Source organism: Myodes glareolus, chromosome 17 (assembly GCF_982192425.1).
Source record: "Myodes glareolus chromosome 17, mMyoGla1.1, whole genome shotgun sequence".
In the NCBI taxonomy this organism is placed as follows: domain Eukaryota; kingdom Metazoa; phylum Chordata; class Mammalia; order Rodentia; family Cricetidae; genus Myodes; species Myodes glareolus.
Window position 1 is genome coordinate 51,628,245 of NC_142042.1, and position 16,460 is coordinate 51,644,704.

Sequence of the window (16,460 nt, forward strand, 5' to 3'; positions counted from 1 at the left end):
GGCTTCCCACACTCTGAACATTCACTCCTAGTTCCAGACTGCTTACCTTGCCATGAGCGTCTTGGTTTACAGTCTTTCTTACCTGGGCTCTGAGCTGTTTGGACTCGGGGACCATACTTTCCTCACAAATGTCTCCTGGTGGCATGTTAACCTGACACTGAGCTCTCCACAAATGTTGATGAGGACCAGGTAAGCACCCGCAGGCAAGCTGACACCCAAGCACCCTCCTGTGACGCAGGCTGGCATGGTAACAGCAATTGTGACACACGTGCCTGGTCACAGAGCAGGGGTTTAAACAGGAGACTTCTCTCTGGAGGAAATCAAAGTCAAAGATGCTGCGAATCCCAGCAGCACCGTGAGCACTCTTAAATGGTCTGAGGACACCAGGCTTTTTGTGGAGAGTTACTTTGAAGAATTAGAAAGGGGGCAATCTACGCTTACAGTGGCCAAAATAGGATTTACAAGAAAATCAGTTTTATTTTACCATGACTGAAAAAGACATATCTGATCTGAAATTCATAAATGTTAAGTGGAAAAAGGCAATATAATAAGAGATAGGAGATACATGGGGTCCATGATAACCAGAGTGAAAAATAGAACTGATCTTTATGATTTAATTAAGGGAATTCCTCCAACCATGTACCCTTACTACTGCAACAGTCCTATCATTTTCTTTAAAAAAAATTAAATAATAAAGCATTCTTAAATTCTAAAAAAAAAACCAAAAAACAAAAAACAAACAAAAAAAAACTACTTCAGACAACATTGTTAGTTCCTGTGGCATTTTCTCAATTTTTAGGAAAAATAAGTGGAGCCAAAAATTGAACATAACAGGTTGATACTGGCAATTAAAAATTCACCCCCGGGCTGGAAATGCAGTTTAGCTGGTAGAGTGCCTGCCTAGCATGCATAAAGCTCTGCTTTGGTCTACAGTGCCATGTACACTGGACACAGAAATGCAGCCTGGAATTGCAATACTTAAAAGGTATGGGAAAGAAGATCAAAAGTTCAAGGTCATCCTTGACTAAAGACATTCAAGGTCATCATGAGATACATATCTCTCTCTCCCTGTCTATTTCCGTCTCTCTCTCTTTCTCCCCCTCCCCCATCTCTCCCTGTCTCCCCCTCCCCTCTTTCTCTCTTCCTTTATAGAAAAAGATCTCTTCCTGCCTTGAAGTACATCCTAGACCTCCTGTCTAGAATGCATAAAACCTGACATCAGTCCTCAGCTGAAAAACCACACACACCACACACATACACACACACCCTGTCATGTACACAGGTGATATCAACTTCACTGAACAACAGAGCCATTCTGACTCTCATTTACCATATGTGGGGGGAATAGTGGCCTGGGAAAGCCATCACGTATGCCTGTGAGCTTTTGTGTTACCACCTCCTTGGCAAACACCCCTTACTGGCCTGTGACTGCTCTGGGACAATGGTCTTGTACCCTGTAAAGATTTGTCTCTCGTACTTGTTTAATAAAACGCTGATTGATCAGTAGCCAGGCAGGAAGTATAGGCGGGGTGACCAGAACAGGAGAATTCTGGGAAGAGGAAAGTCTGCGTCTGCACTCGTTACCCAGACACAGAGGAAGCAAGGTGAGAATGCCTTGCTGATAAAAGGTACCAAGCCACGTGGCTAACACAGACAAGAATTATGGGTTAATGTAAGAATTAGTTAATAAGAAAGCCTGAGCTAATCGGCTAACCAGTTTATAATTAATAAAGGCCTCTGTGTGTTTCTTTGGGACTGAACGACTGAGGAGCTGGGCAGGATAGAAAACCTCTGTCAGCATGTGAATTTCTCTCATCCTAGTTGCTGAGCCAGCCTACTCCCCTCATCTTTGGGCTAGACACTTGCCACCACTCACTATATCCTAATGTGTTGGTTTTCATCTTGGCTGTCCCCAAAATTCAAGTCCATTGGGTCTGCTTTGGATTTAAAACCATTTCGTCCACATAACAATCATAATAGCTACAGTCTCAAGAACTAAAATTGCATAAACCATGTCTCCACTATCTCTATGCACTGGAGAATCAAAAGGTCTTCAGGGCCTCTGGCATTCCTCCAGGGAAAGGCTACTATACCAGAGGGAAGGATTGGATGATTGCCCAGTGGCCTTTGGAGGGCCTTGAACTTTATATAGGTTTTCTGAATAGAAGTTCTGTGTGGCGACCTGGCAAGAGGGGAATGTTCCAAGCCTCCTCTGTAGAAGTCAGCAGACACTGCTATTATGTAGCAAGCATTCATACATTCTGAGTCCCAGTGTGCCTGATCTCCAGAGCAGCACAGGGCCTCTCCCTCTTGTCCTTCCTTTAGCCCATAGTGGCAACATCCATTCTTAGAGGCAGGCCTTTTCCTGGGCGACTCCAACCTCTTTTAGTTCTGTTAAGTTTAACAGAAGTTATTTGTATATCATAGACTAAATTTATACACTGGAAAAAAAATAGAAAATCTAGCTGCTGCCTTTGAAGAACTACTGATAAATTACCACATAATTGCCACACAATATTTATTATCCACAAGGCATGGTAACCTAATTCCTAAAGAAAGAGCTAGGAAGAATTTGAGGCTGAGGAAACCTGGGAAGCATCTTTGGCAGAGAGAATGGCGAAGCAGCGGCACAGCGATGCATAGAGAACGAGCCATGCCAGCTCTGGTGGTGCAGGCAGGTAGGATATGCTGAAGAGACCTAGCCATGGTAAGAATATCTGAACATGACTAGGCATCAGTGAAGAGGTTAGAAATAGAAAGCAAGGGTATGGCAAGGAAGAGTAACTCTACAGAAGATAGCCGTGGAGAACTTGAGTCATTTTACAGCGGGTGGGGATTAATTTGGTACAGAGTGGGAACTATTGGAGAGTTGTCGTTTGGTAACATATGGAGTCATTTGGCTACAGCTTTCTGTTAAATTTGCCTTTTAGTAACTTGTTACTAATAAAGTTAATATTCATTTAATTTTAAAAGCTAAAGACAAACCCATGTAAAAATGGCAACCGTGAATAGCCAAAATCGACCTTAAAGAGAGAAAAGAAACTCAAGTTTCACCGTTATTGATTTCAAATATTACTGTAAAGCTGCAGTCATCTGAACAACATGGTACTAGCATCAAGGCAGACTTACAGACCACTGGGAAGAACAGAGAGGCCAGAAGCAAGCCACCTTGTACACCGCCAATTTATTGTCAACAAGGGTACCAAGGACATTGAAAGACAAAGGGGGAATAATTTCCAGCAGCTGTATTGGAACACTGAATATTCTGAACAAAAGTTAACTTGGATGGATTAAAAACTGAAGGGGAAGTATTAAAACTTAACATCTCTTGGATAAGAGGGAGAGCATCAGGCATTCAGTTTGTCGGGTTTTTTTTTTTTAAACGACACAAAAAGCATAGGTAATAAGAGGAAAAGCAGATCAATGACACACTTCAAATTTGAAACATTCATGTACAAAAGGGCACTAGGAATTGAGCGAAAGGGGCAACCCATGAACTAGGAGAAAATATCTACAGATCTTATATTGAATTGAAGGCCAATATCCCCGGTTCAAAAAAAAAAAAAAAAGAACACCAACAACTCAACAACAATGAATTTGATTTAAAAATGGACAGAGAACTGGAATAGACATCTCTCCAAAAAATTCACACTTTGGGCTGGGCTAAGGGTCTGGTGGGTAAAAGCACTTACAGTGCAAGTTTATGAGTTCAGTGGACAGCACCAGGATGCTGGAAGTAGACAACTGATTCCTGGAAACTCTCCTCTGACCTCTGCACCTGCACTGGGGCGTGTGTGTGCACACATTCCCACACACATGTCAAATGCATAATATATTTGATATTGATATATCACCAATAGATGCTCAATACCATCAACCTTAAGGAAAATCAAAGCAGACCCACTAAGATAAAAAAAAAAACTTGCTATATAAATCAAATAAATAAAATAGGGGCCAGCAAGATGGCATTTTCTACCAAGCCTGATGACCAAGACCTGCATGATGGAAGGAGAGAACCTACTCTTGTACATTGTCCTCTGACCTTCGCACTGGTGCTGTGGGACACATTCTCCCACCCCCACCACATACACAACAAATAAGAAAATGTAATTCAAACAAATGTAATTAAAAAGTAGTAGTACGTTTTGGGAAATATTTGGAAGGTAAGGATTAATCTTCATGTCAGCTGGACTGGATTTAGAATCCCCCAGAAGATGGGTGAGGTACATCTCTGACTGTGTCTGGGAAGGTATTTCCAGAAAGACTTAGGGAGGAAGACTCATCTTGAAGGCAAGTGGAATCATCCCATGGGCCGGGCACCTGTCTCCTTTGGCAGCTACATGGTGTCTCCTTTACTCCACCTCCTCTCTACATGTATGTCTTTCAGTCTGGCTACATTCGGCCCTGTCATAAGTCAAAGCAGCTTTGTTCATTAACCAATAAGAGAAACACATATACAGAAGGACATCCCACATCAAAACTCCTTGGGATAAAAAGCAGGATGGTGGTTTCAAGGATCTAGATAAGAAGAAGAGTCTTGTTGCCTGGTGGGTAAAAAGTTACAGTTAGGGAAGATGAAAAAAAATCCAATGACAGATAGTGATAATGATTCCCACCACAGTGAAAACACACTTAATATCACTGCATTGCATATTTGAAAAAGACTAATGGTAAGTTTCATGTTATTTAGACTTAATCATTTTTTAAACCCAGGAACTACAGAAATAGGTGAAACATCTTACTCTTTCTAGACTCCATTCACAAGTACAACATTAATTCTGAAGCAGCGAGTGGCCGAGTGTACTGGTTGTTGGTGCGTGGTGAAGGTGGAAGAGGGTGTTAGGGGGGTGCAGGTGGGTGGGCGGGGTTCTTCCCAGCTATAGAAAGGAGGACCAACAGCGAAACACACAGATGCTAATAAGGTCTCCCTGAGGCCATATCTATGTTCTGAGGTAAAGATGGGCCGTGACCAAATACATAGAGAAACAAACACATTCATCTGACAACACATCTGAACTATATCAAATACAATTCAAAATAGCTCAATTAAAACATAGGGGCTGGAGCTATGGCTTAGTGGTTGAAAGTACATGCTGCTTAATCCTAAAAGCTGGAGTTAGGCATGCTGCATGTACCAAGGGGAGCTGGGACAAGAGGGTCACTGGGCCTTAAAAGTTTCCCGCCTAGAGGACAAAACACAAGCCCCGAGTTCAAGTGAACAGATGGGAAGTGGAAAAAGGACACCCAACACCCTCTTCTAGCTTCCATGTATGTGCACACAGGTATGCACATGATGTGCTCATACACACAGAAATTATAATAAATCCTTTAAAATTAAATGAAATAAAAATTAACCAATGAAAATGTGGTTGTGTTTTTCTCATTTGTTTGTCTGCTTGCTTGTTTGTTTGTTTCTAACTCTATAACCCTGACTGAGCTGATGTTGTGTAGACCAGCCTGGTCTAGAACTTGTGGCAATGCCCCTGCCTCTACCTCCTCAGTGCTTGGATGACTGGTATACAGAACCATCTCCAGAAGGTATTTTGCAATTGATAGCAAAATTGTAAGTTTTTCTCGGAGCATTTGGAGAAAATGGAGAAACACCATTTTCTCTTGTGTTTCTGGCTTTTGTCATCATAAGCAACTTTTTTCAGGAGCCTTGGAGGTGGAGATGAAGCAGCAGCCATGATGCTTTAATGCAGAAAAGGTTGGTGGTGATGGAGCACTAAGCCACTGATGCTGATACTTGCTAGTTCCACCACTTGGCATATATAGGTCATAGTCTATAGCGGCCCCACCTCCTTCCAGACATCAGAGTCAGGCAATCGCTTAGCTCCTGTGGACACCACAGAAACCTACTGGGAAAAGTGACATGCTAAAAGGGACTCTATCCAGTTTTGTGGGTTTCAGGTGGTGGACCTGTTTCCCTTCCCCACCTTACACCCATCTTCTCTTCTGGACTGCTTGCTTTTCAAACCTCACACTCCAGCACCAGACACAAAGGCAACACACCTCAAAATCCTATAAAATCAAATTTCAGGAGGTTTGGCTACTTGGATCTAACAGGGAAATTTGACATCCATCAGAAATCCAGGAGTACAAACCCTTGAGGAGAAATGAGCTTTGTCAACGGGGTTTGGGGTTAATTTATTCTCTGGCTGCACTAGATTCAAAGGCACTAGAGTCCTGTTTCCATTGGCAAAGGGGACACCACTACTACACAGCAGGCAGTGGCAAAAGAGTGACACCTTTGATTAAATGTCTAGACCAGGGAAGGGCAGCTTCTTCTAAAAAGAGACAGACAGCTAGCCTGTGAGATCGCGTCAGCCAGATGGTCTCCGTGGCAACTGTTCGCCACTATGACTATAGCATGAACACAGGCATGGACAATATGTATATGAACGGACGTGGATATGTTCCAATACAGCTTTATTTTCAAAAACGGGAAGCAAGCCAGATCTGACCCAGGAGGCACAGCTTGCAGACTTCTACCATAGAAGGTAAAGTTGGGAAGGAGGACTCACTAGCTGGTGTGGGGTATTTCAGTGAGAATATGAACTATAATGGGATTGATTAATCGCTTCTGAGAGGGCTGGAGAACTTGAGGCGGGAAAGTGATGAGCTCAAGGTCCCTCCATATAAGGAATCTGAGCTCCCCTGTGAGCGAGAACCCCAGAGAGAATCCTGACAGATACAGTGAAGAGAGCAACGGAGTCAGCAGATGATTTGCAGGCTGGATGGCAAGGAGTAAGGCATTCACAGAGGAGGCAGTCCATGGCATGCCAAGTAGGAGCGATCTGAGTACAGATGCTTGGCAGGCAGGAAGGCAGGCAAGGAAGCCTTCACTTCTGGGAGATTTGTCAGTTTGGAAACTCCTTCCATGGACGTGATGGTCACTATCATAGGGATGGAAGAGAGCCCAGACAGGCAGGTGAGAGAGCGCCCACAAAAGAACTGAAACTGAAAGCCTGCAGTAGAGAATGGTGCCGCCACAGCCAAAGAAACAGCAACTGAAGATGCTGTGTGACGACCAAAAAACTGGACATGATTTGGGCCGGGTGGTTTGCACCTGTAACCGGAGCATTTGGGGGTGGGGGGTAAAGGCAGAAGGATTTTGAGTTTGAGACCAGCTTAGGCTACACACAAAGACCCCATATCAAAACAGACAAAGACCTAAACTGTGTGTTTATAAACATACTTACTGCTGATAAATGCGGTAAGCTAAAACTGAAAGAGATTTTAAAATGCCCACCCCTTTCCAAAGAGAGCAAGAGGGGCAACTTTGGGAGGTCTGTGCCAGCAGGAACACCTGTCCATCCACCGCTCAGCCTTTCTTTAAATAGAAGCCCTGCTTTGGGCTGTTTTGCTTGGGGAAAGAACAAAGAATTGAAGGAAGGTTCTTTTCCACGAGTGTGGGAGGCTGTCCTGGCTGAGGGGTGGAAACAGGCAGCTGGCCACGACCTCCGTTTCCTGGGTGGAGCATCAAGCAGTTGTTCAGGGAGGAAGATGAGGGTTGAGGGAGAGCGAGTTGGTGGGGAGGGGGACACAAGAGATGTGTGAGGGTGGGGACATCTGGGTGGATATAACATAGTCATGTATGTACCTTTTCTCTTGTGGCAGGAGCTTTTCTCCAACACACAATACTTGCCAATACTGGTCATGTGTTTGCTTCTAGACGTTCCCCCAAGATTTAAAAATTGTCATGAATATTTTTTCATAACCGTATATAATACATGAATAAACAATCTTTTTGCGTGGTTTTTAGCATCTCTGAGAGCATCCTTTTAAATGCCTGATCCCCTGAGGACAAAGTCTAACTATTATGCTGAGAGCTAACCAGACCTGCATAGACAGAACAGTATGGACGCCTCCGATGTCTTAGTTCCTTGCTACTGGACGTCCTCTGTGCATTTCGCTGTAAAACTACGTGGGTGAGGGTGGGGGCTCAGGCCTGCCATCCCAGCACTTGGGAGCCTGAGGCAGGAGAACTGGCATAAGTTCAAGGACGGCTTGGGTTGTGCAGTGAGACTCTTGTTTCAAGCGAACGAGCTTTGTGGGGATTTGTTCTAGTACGAACTCCAGCCCTCCTGAAGGGCAGGTGTGTCTGTGTAACTGTGTGTCTACTCCCTCACGAAGAGACGTAAAAGCTGTAATTTTGGAAGGTGGTGAGACACTGACACCAAAGTCTACCTGTAGATACAGTTAGGGGGCGATTTCTTTGATCCATCTGTGAGGTGCCATCTGTACAGCCACGCCCCCACGAGCCAGAGGAAGCTAGAATGATTCCATGGGAACTCAAATATAGGTGGCTGCATTTTTTTAATCCTAAAATCTGATTGGGGGGAGTTCCCGAAAGAAAAACTTTCCTCTGAATGAGTTTGTTTTCACGGAGAGCCACTGCCAACAGGAAAAACACAGAAACAAAAACACACTCCACTACTAGTCTCGACAAACACCTCGTCATCCGTTTTCCACTCAGTGATCCAGGCACCATGGAGAAGCAAACTTATCTGGGCCACGTCCTTCCTTTGCTTAAAACTCCCAGACACCGTGTCTTGATGTCTCAGTGCATTAGGGAAATGAAAAGGGATTCCATCTCATTAAAAGACGCAGCACAGCCTTGAGGAGAGCAGGAAGTCCAAATTCTAGGTCTAGCCCTGCATGCTCACAAGGCATCTACCAGACACCTCAGACAAACACAGTCTTCAGTTTGAGCCTGACGTGTTTCAAGTCAATTTTGCCATTTGCCCTCCAAAGTCAAGATTCCCTTTCTAAACTTGCTCATCTCTATCAGAAAGTGATTCTCTAAACTGCCCATGCTGGAATCCTCATGTTAACATACTCCTTTCTTTTTTGTGTTGAGATGGTCGTCTCACAGTGTTGCCCACAATAGATTTGCACTCCTGATCCTCATGCCTCAGCCTCTTGAGCATTGGGATTATAGGCCTGTACCACCACCCCCGATTTTCTTCTATAAAATTAAAAGCAAACACAGGCCCGCCTTGGCTACAGAGTGAACTTTTGGAACAGCATGGGATACTTCATGAGACTGTCCGGAAGAGGTGGGGTCGGGGATGCTGGACCTTTAGTTCAGTGATAGAATGCTTGCCCAGCATGGACAAGGTCCTGGATTCCAAGTCTACTGCCCTGATCCATATCCATGTATGGCTGTGCCACACTAGTAGCATGTTTCCTTACTGAATTTGTCATCTGCACTCACTAAGGTCTCTGCCTTGTTAACTTAGTAGTCAGGTAATGGTTGGACGAAGATTTCCACAAACACCCGGAACAAAAGAACATTTCCCAGTCTTTTCAGAGGACGTCTGTGTCTTTATTGAGTCATGCCTTCAACACTCAGCCAAGCAGTTTGCCATGCTGCCTCCATTTGCTGCTATACATTTATTCCCTAAAGCCTCTCACCCCCGCCTTTCTTCCCAAGGTATTTGGTTTAAATACCGTGGTTTCCTCAACTGCCATCCATTGTCTCAAAGGTTACAACAATTTGCCTGTCTCAAGAAATGACCCTGGGTAGCGGTGTCAGGTGTGGGGAAGTCACGGCAAGAGAAAGCCTGCCATTTGAGCTGTTCCTTTAGGGAGCTACCAGAGTTACCAGCGTGATCCGCTGAGGACAAACAATGGCGTTCATTATTCCCTCTCTGGCATTGATCTTAGTATTGAAGTGGTTGTTTTCAAGGCCACCATTGGCCTGGCGAACTGAAAATGGAACTAAGGCGAGTTAAAGGCGTGCCAAGTCTGGAAGGTGGAGCTCACGAGTAGCGCACACACTTGGTGTGTGTGAGGTCCTGGCTTCCATCCCCAGCGCTGGGAAAACAGATGCTCCCCTGGCTAGGCGAGAGGTACTGTTCTCACAGAGTGCTTGATGGGGCTCTGGGCTCTGGGTTCTGTTCCCATTCTGTGCTGTTTGCTTGATTGTTTGGGGGTGTTTGCTGACTTGCTTTTTTTTTTTTTTTTTTTTTTTACAACTTTAAGTTTTTAATTTTTGTATATACTAGTCCTGGTTCCCCTTCCTTCCTCTCCTCCCACTTCCCCTACCTTCCCCCCACTCCACTCCCCATCTTCTCTTTAGAGAGGGTAAGGCCTTCCCTGGGAAGTCAACTAAGTCTGTCCCATCACCTCCTTGAGTCAGGACCAGGCATCCCTTCCTCCCCCACCCCTGTTCACCCAGTGTTGGCTTGCTTTTTGAGGCAAGGTCTCACAGTGTAGCTCAGGCTGGTCTGGGCTACTCATTACGCAGCCCAAGCTGGATTCAAACTTACAACAATGCCCCTGCCTCTGAGATTACAGGCCTAGTCTACCACACCCAAATTGCTTATTCTGGTTTTTAAAAAAATGGGAGCATACTGGGCACCCAGCAGAAATGGAATGTGCCTGGTGGGAGGGCTTAAGGGTGGGTATACTGACGCTGAGTTTCCATACTCAAACCCCCGCCACTTATGGACCCCGACAGACCTCCGGCATACCGCTCCACTTTCTTATGCCTCCATTTTCTGGTCTTTAACATGGGAACAGGGACAATGACAATGCTTATCTTAACCACTAGTTAAGATAATTAAAACAAGGTTTATAAAATATCAGAATATCAAGTCAGGCATGTTACAGAATTCAGAGGTCTGAGGGCCTGTGGACATATATGGGCCAGAGAGTTTCATGTCAGAAATGCCTTTCTTATAAATCACTCAAATTACCGGGTAAGCCTATGCACACATCTTTTGTTTGAAAAAAAATGAAGAAAATATTCAAAACTCAAACAAGCTCATAGCACAAGCCTGAAGAGTAAGTCAAATGCTAAAACTGCCGTCTATTCTAGAATATTTTCTGGTCTACAGTAATTTGGATTTTTTTTTGTACCAGGACACAGGGTATTTTCAGATCCACATAAGTTCAAAAGTAAGATTAAAGACCCAAACATTCATGACCTGCAAAGGATTCTGACAAGCATGATACAGGAACCTGAATCCATATTTCTTTCATGCTTCTAAACACCCAGACCAAGAATTCTGTTAAAAGTGTCCCCAGATTTGTTCCCACAAAATCCTGCAATATAGCAGTGCCTCTCAACACAAAACTATCCTGTTATCTAATATCGCTTCTTCTGTATATTCGTCTTACGAGTAGAGGCTAGAGGAGGTGAGTATAGACCTATGTTTGTAGCTGCATTACTCACAATAGCCAAAAGATGCCACCAACCCAGGTTTAATACCACACAAATCAATAGACACAATGTTGAATGTGGAACGGAATATGGTTAAGCCTTCAAAAGAAGCAATTTTCACAGGTTCTCAGGAAGGAGTGCTAAGAGCAATGATTCGCTCTGTGAAGGACAAAGACTTTAACAGCTTTCAGGAATTGCCTAGAGTCGAGTTCACAGAGGCAGGAAGTAGAACGGTGATTGTCAGGACTAGAGACAGGTAGAAGAAATTGTCTTAGTTCAGCAAGATGAAAGAAAAGGTGTGGGGATAAATGACGGTGATGGTTGTGTTATGTGGAAGGCCAAAATGTTGCTGGACTGTCCATTTAAACACAGCTAAAACAGCAGATGGTGTATGATGCCGTTTGTATTTTTTTTTTAATCACATTGTTTTTAGCCCGTACTGAGGGTTGAATCGGGGCCTCATGCGTACCAAGAAGACCACTCAGCAACATTATCAGGCCCTCCTTTCCTTCCTTCCTTCCTTCCTTCCTTCCTTCCTTCCTTCCTTCCTTTCTTCCTTCTTTCTTTCCTTTTTTCCTTTCTTTCTTTCTCTTTTCCTTTTGGACATCAACCTACATTTACTTTTACTATATAAAATGCAAAACTTTTACTATAAATTTTTAATAACTTGGAGAAAAAAAATGATGTTCGGGAATTTTCCAGAAATGATAAGCTACAACTATTTCACTTGGGAAGCCACAGCGTGTTCCTGTTTAAAAAAATTCATAACAAAACATATCATATTTACATAAAACCATGTTCCAAAGAGAAAATGTTAGAGCAGTTGATGTGATGTTGTCACTTAGAGAAGAGGGACTGGGCAGCCAGGGATTTCTCAACACCATAAGAAAAAGCAAAGCAGAGAAGTGCAGGTTCTTCAAAGGACCAAGGCAAAACCAAACCTTGCTCACATGCGCCTCATAAAAAAATAATCTCACAGAAATGAACGTGGAATGAGAAAAGTTTCAAGTAACGAAAAACCAGACAGCTGGGTATGGTGACTCAGGTCTGTAATCTGAGTACCTGGGAGACTGAGGCAGGAGGATTGCCATACGTTCAAAGTCATCTAGGCTACATAGTGAGAGCCTACTTAATAAATAAATAAATAAATAAATAAATAAATAAATAAATAAAGCATTCCAGTGAGCAGACTAAAAACTCTTTTGGTTAAAAGTGAATATGGACTGGGGTGCAGCTCAGAGATGCTGACCTTGCCTAGCATGCATGAAGCACTACAGGAAAGGCAGGGAATGTCAATACGGAAGGAATTTCCTTTAAGAACTTTAAAGGCCCACTCTCTTTGCTATTTACAAGATAAACACTAGAACATGGAAAGCAAAGAGAAAGCTGAGGGTGTAGCTCTGTGGACGAGTATGTGGCTAGAATGTATGAGACCTTGTGTTTCATAGCCAGCGCTACCAAAGTGGGGGGGGGGAGGAAGGAAAGAAGGGAGGGAGGAAGGAAGGAAGGAAGGAAGGAAGGAAGGAAGGAAGACAGAGTGAGAAATGTACTCACTGAAAGCTGGCTTACCTATATTAATATCTGGCAAAAACTCATGGCAATGGCTCTCAACCGTCATGATGCTACGACCCTTTAATACAGTTCTTCATGTTGTGGTGACCATAAAATTATTGTAATCGCTACTATATAACTGTACTTTTGCTACTGTTATGAATCCTAATGTAAATATCTGATCTGTGACCCCTGTGAGAGGGTTGTTCAACTCCCAAATGGGCCACAACTCACAGGTTGGGAACCCCTGCTTTATGGAAATAAATGGAGCACTGTATGACCATTTCTTTTTCTTAAAGACACACAAACATCTAAAGTCTTATATAACTAATAATATTGCTGTAAACGATATAAAGTTTTTAAAAAGACAGAATGGCATAGCAAATTAAATAGTAGTAACATTTCTCTCATACCAGTTAATTGACATAATTGACAATTAATTTCATTGATTGACATAACAGCTATCCAAAATATTCAAACACCATAGGCTTCAAACTGATTGCATATAAACACAGTCTTTGCTCACGTAGATTACTCTTAACAAAACCTGGAACATGTTAAGCATACACCACCTCTACAATTATGTTCTAATGTGTTGAAATCAGTTCTCCACTAATCAAGTTATCTAAGCACAAAACAATTAAACTACATGTCAGTTGTTTTCAGGATGAACATAGAAGCGTTGAGAAAAAGTGAGAAAGAACTCACAAGAGTGGGAAGGCCTCCAAGGAATAAATACCTCCCATCTCAAATCTTTAAGATCAATTTACGGGGTGCCTTCAAACATTAAAAGCCTGGGTGGTGATTAGGTTTACTCTTGTGTATGCTTATGACTCTGAACAGTGCTTTTCCACCATGCTAAAACATACTGCCAGCTGTCCTCATTTCAGACTAAGATTTTTTTGTCACATCAAACACCGAGTTCCAAATCAGCTTTCAGAACAGCCCAGGTCATCACAGACACCCCTTTGCTCAGCAAAGGGTAACAGCCTTCTCGGGAACAGCCCTTGTACTAGAAATTCAAAGGCCACAATTTGAGGGATGAGGCTGACAGAGGTGCCTAGCATTCTCTCTCCACACTTCATTATGTGGGAGTCATAAAAAAAATGAGGCTTTCAGGGGACTGGAGAGATGTCTCAGTGGTTTAGAGGTTTAGAGCACTTGACTACTCTTCCAGAGGTCCTGAGTTCAAGTCCCAACAACCACATGGTGGCTCACAACCATCTGTAATGGAATCAGATTCCTTCTTCTGGTGTATATATAAAGTACATGAATAAATAAAATTAAATAAAAAAACGAGGCTTCCACACCCACCGTGGCCCCACCTTGTCCTACCAGTCTTAAAGATAGCAAAGAGAGTGAAAGCAGAGGCTGATGATGCTGGCTTCATTTCTTATTTCATATTCCTTGGACACTGAGGGTAGGTGCACAGTGGGTTTTTAATAAATACTTGTTTGAATGGAAAGAATGGGTTGTCCAGAACAAGATGAAAGGGGGCCTTGGTGCACTTACAACTCACCTGAGAGACACTGTTGGTTACCTTGGAGACCAAGGAGGATGTCAACTCCCCTGCATCCTCTTAAACCCACATCAAGCCCTTTCTTCCTGTCGTGGGGCACCTGACCCAATTAGCTCCACTTTGTGTACCCTCCTTCAAGCCCACACTGGATCTCCAGTTAGTCCGGAAGGAGGAGGAATGCTGTCACCTCTGAGCACCTGTCCTCTACTAGGTCGGATTTAGCCATTTCTGAAAAGTGTCCAGGGAACTTTTCAAAAATGCCCCCTGGAGACTAGGTGACATTTCTACACCCGTCACTATGCCCCACAACCATCTCATCAACATTTCAAGACTAATGCTGGCAATATTCCCTCTCTACCTAAACCCACAGCCTATTTCAAATGAGATTTATCGCTTGTCAAACCGAGAAAATAAAGTGCCCTTTTATTGCTGCTTAAGTCTCTGCCTGGATCAGGAAGCCATAAACCTTCCTGTTTGTATTGACTAAAGCCAGGTTTGGCTTGGAGTTGCTCTGCTTTCTCAGTTTTATTTCTACTTCTCCATCAAGAATTTGAGGAAAATCCAATTCTAGCATTACCCAGCTTTATGCTAGTAGCTCTTGTTAATAAAGAATCATTGATTAGTGCTTTACTGTGTGGTAGGTCTAGGTCAATACTTTAGATGCATCAAGTACATCTTTTAATCCTCACAGTTCCACTATGCAAAAGAAATTATGGTATCAATACCTTGAATAAGAGGATTCGCACTGAAAAGATTAAGTAACCTCACTCCAGTCCTACAGCACCAGTAAAGAACAAAGTTGATGATGTAGCCGACAGCTTACAGTCTAAATCTGGGTAGGAAAGATATCCATATAAGAAACAATTGACACATGGTATTCACTGAAGCACTGAGTTATGGCTCCTGAAATCACAAATTATGATGGTTCCTGAAGGCTGACATTTTGTTTTCTGAATTTTGAGGGGCATTGAGGAGGAAAGAACTGAAGTTCTCCAACAAAATAAAAGTTTACCAGAGCCCTCAGTTATAAGCAATCAATAAAGCCAACGATTAAAGGTGTAAGAGAACTCATGGGATATGCTTCCCGTAACCGTCAATCATTCTGTGGCTCACAGACTGCCTTCACATACGTCATGTCAGGCTGTCTTCACTGCGCTGTGAATAGAATTGTCTCCACTTAGCAGAGAGGACTGGGCGCTGAAGAAGTCGCTTGCCCTTGTCCCAAGTGATCAACACAGAGTCTGGCCTTCCGCTCCTGTGTTCTCTGCACTGTGTCAATGCTTGTCAAGGCTCAGGGGGAGCCAATTCTAGTTTGGCTACTCTGCATGAGGGCTCTCCTACCTGCCCTTCTTGTTCAGTGAGTCCTGCTGAAGTCCTGCACGTCCATCCGGTCATCTTTACCAACTGCCACGGAAGCTTGCAACGGTCACATTCCATCCCTCCAATCCTTCTCTAGAGAACCAGACATACCCTGGCTGTAGGGGCAGAGAATCAGACACACTCAGATCTTCCCAGCCATTTGGACACTGTGAAACTTTAAATGAGAGAAAGAAGGAAGCTGGAATCAGGTTCTGAGAATCTCTCCACTATCCTAGATACATTTTCTTGCTGTCAGCCCGTATGTGTGGGCATATATCTACTAGATATCAGACACTACATGAGGACAATGCATCACCAAACACAATAGAGGAGCTTTCCCTTGGGAAACTTGTCTTCTAGTGGGGAGATCAGATCAACAAAACAACACTCCAGATGGTTAAAAAAAATGCTTTAGGAAAAAAATAGTGATAGAGTTAGAAAGTGACTGGTTATGGATGTTCTCTTTAGAAAGCTTTCAATGAAGAAAGCTTTATTGAGGTGCCAGAGGCAATAAGAGAACCCACCTCACCAACAGACCCTCACTGGAACGGCTTTCCAGAAAAAAGCACACTGTGCAAAGGCCCTGAGGTTAGCTCAGACTTCAGTTATTCAAAGACTAGAAAGGAGGCCAATGTGCTTGGGACAGAGAACAAAAAGGAGTGTGGTAGGAGATGAGGTCATAGTGAGTGAGGGGCCCAGTCCTGCAGTACTGTATTGGGCCATAGAGGGCTGTTGTTTAGGCGTTCAAGCTCCTTCAAACAAACAAACTAAGCAAATATTTTAGGCTTGAATTGTTGAATGCTGATGATACAGACATGAATTAGACAAAGTCTTCATTGTCAAGAAGCTCAGAGTCTA

General features: G+C 43.4%; 1 protein-coding gene across 5 annotated transcripts in view; it reads right to left on the minus strand.

Moving 5' to 3' along the window:
- Window positions 1-16,244, minus strand: part of Tmigd3 (transmembrane and immunoglobulin domain containing 3) — a 67,296-nt gene extending 51,052 nt beyond the window's left edge. For 2 of the 5 annotated variants that reach the window (XM_048442326.3, XM_087897675.1), the window contains exons 1-2: window positions 16,127-16,244; window positions 15,585-15,777 (exon numbers count right to left, since the gene is read on the minus strand). The gene's annotated coding sequence lies outside the window, so the exon portion shown is untranslated. Of the gene's footprint in view, window positions 1-82; window positions 221-15,584; window positions 15,778-16,126 lie in introns of those variants that run through there. The other 3 variants (XM_048442327.3, XM_048442323.3, XM_048442324.3) reach the window with 3 other exon arrangements.
- Window positions 16,245-16,460: the final 216 nt, after the last annotated feature.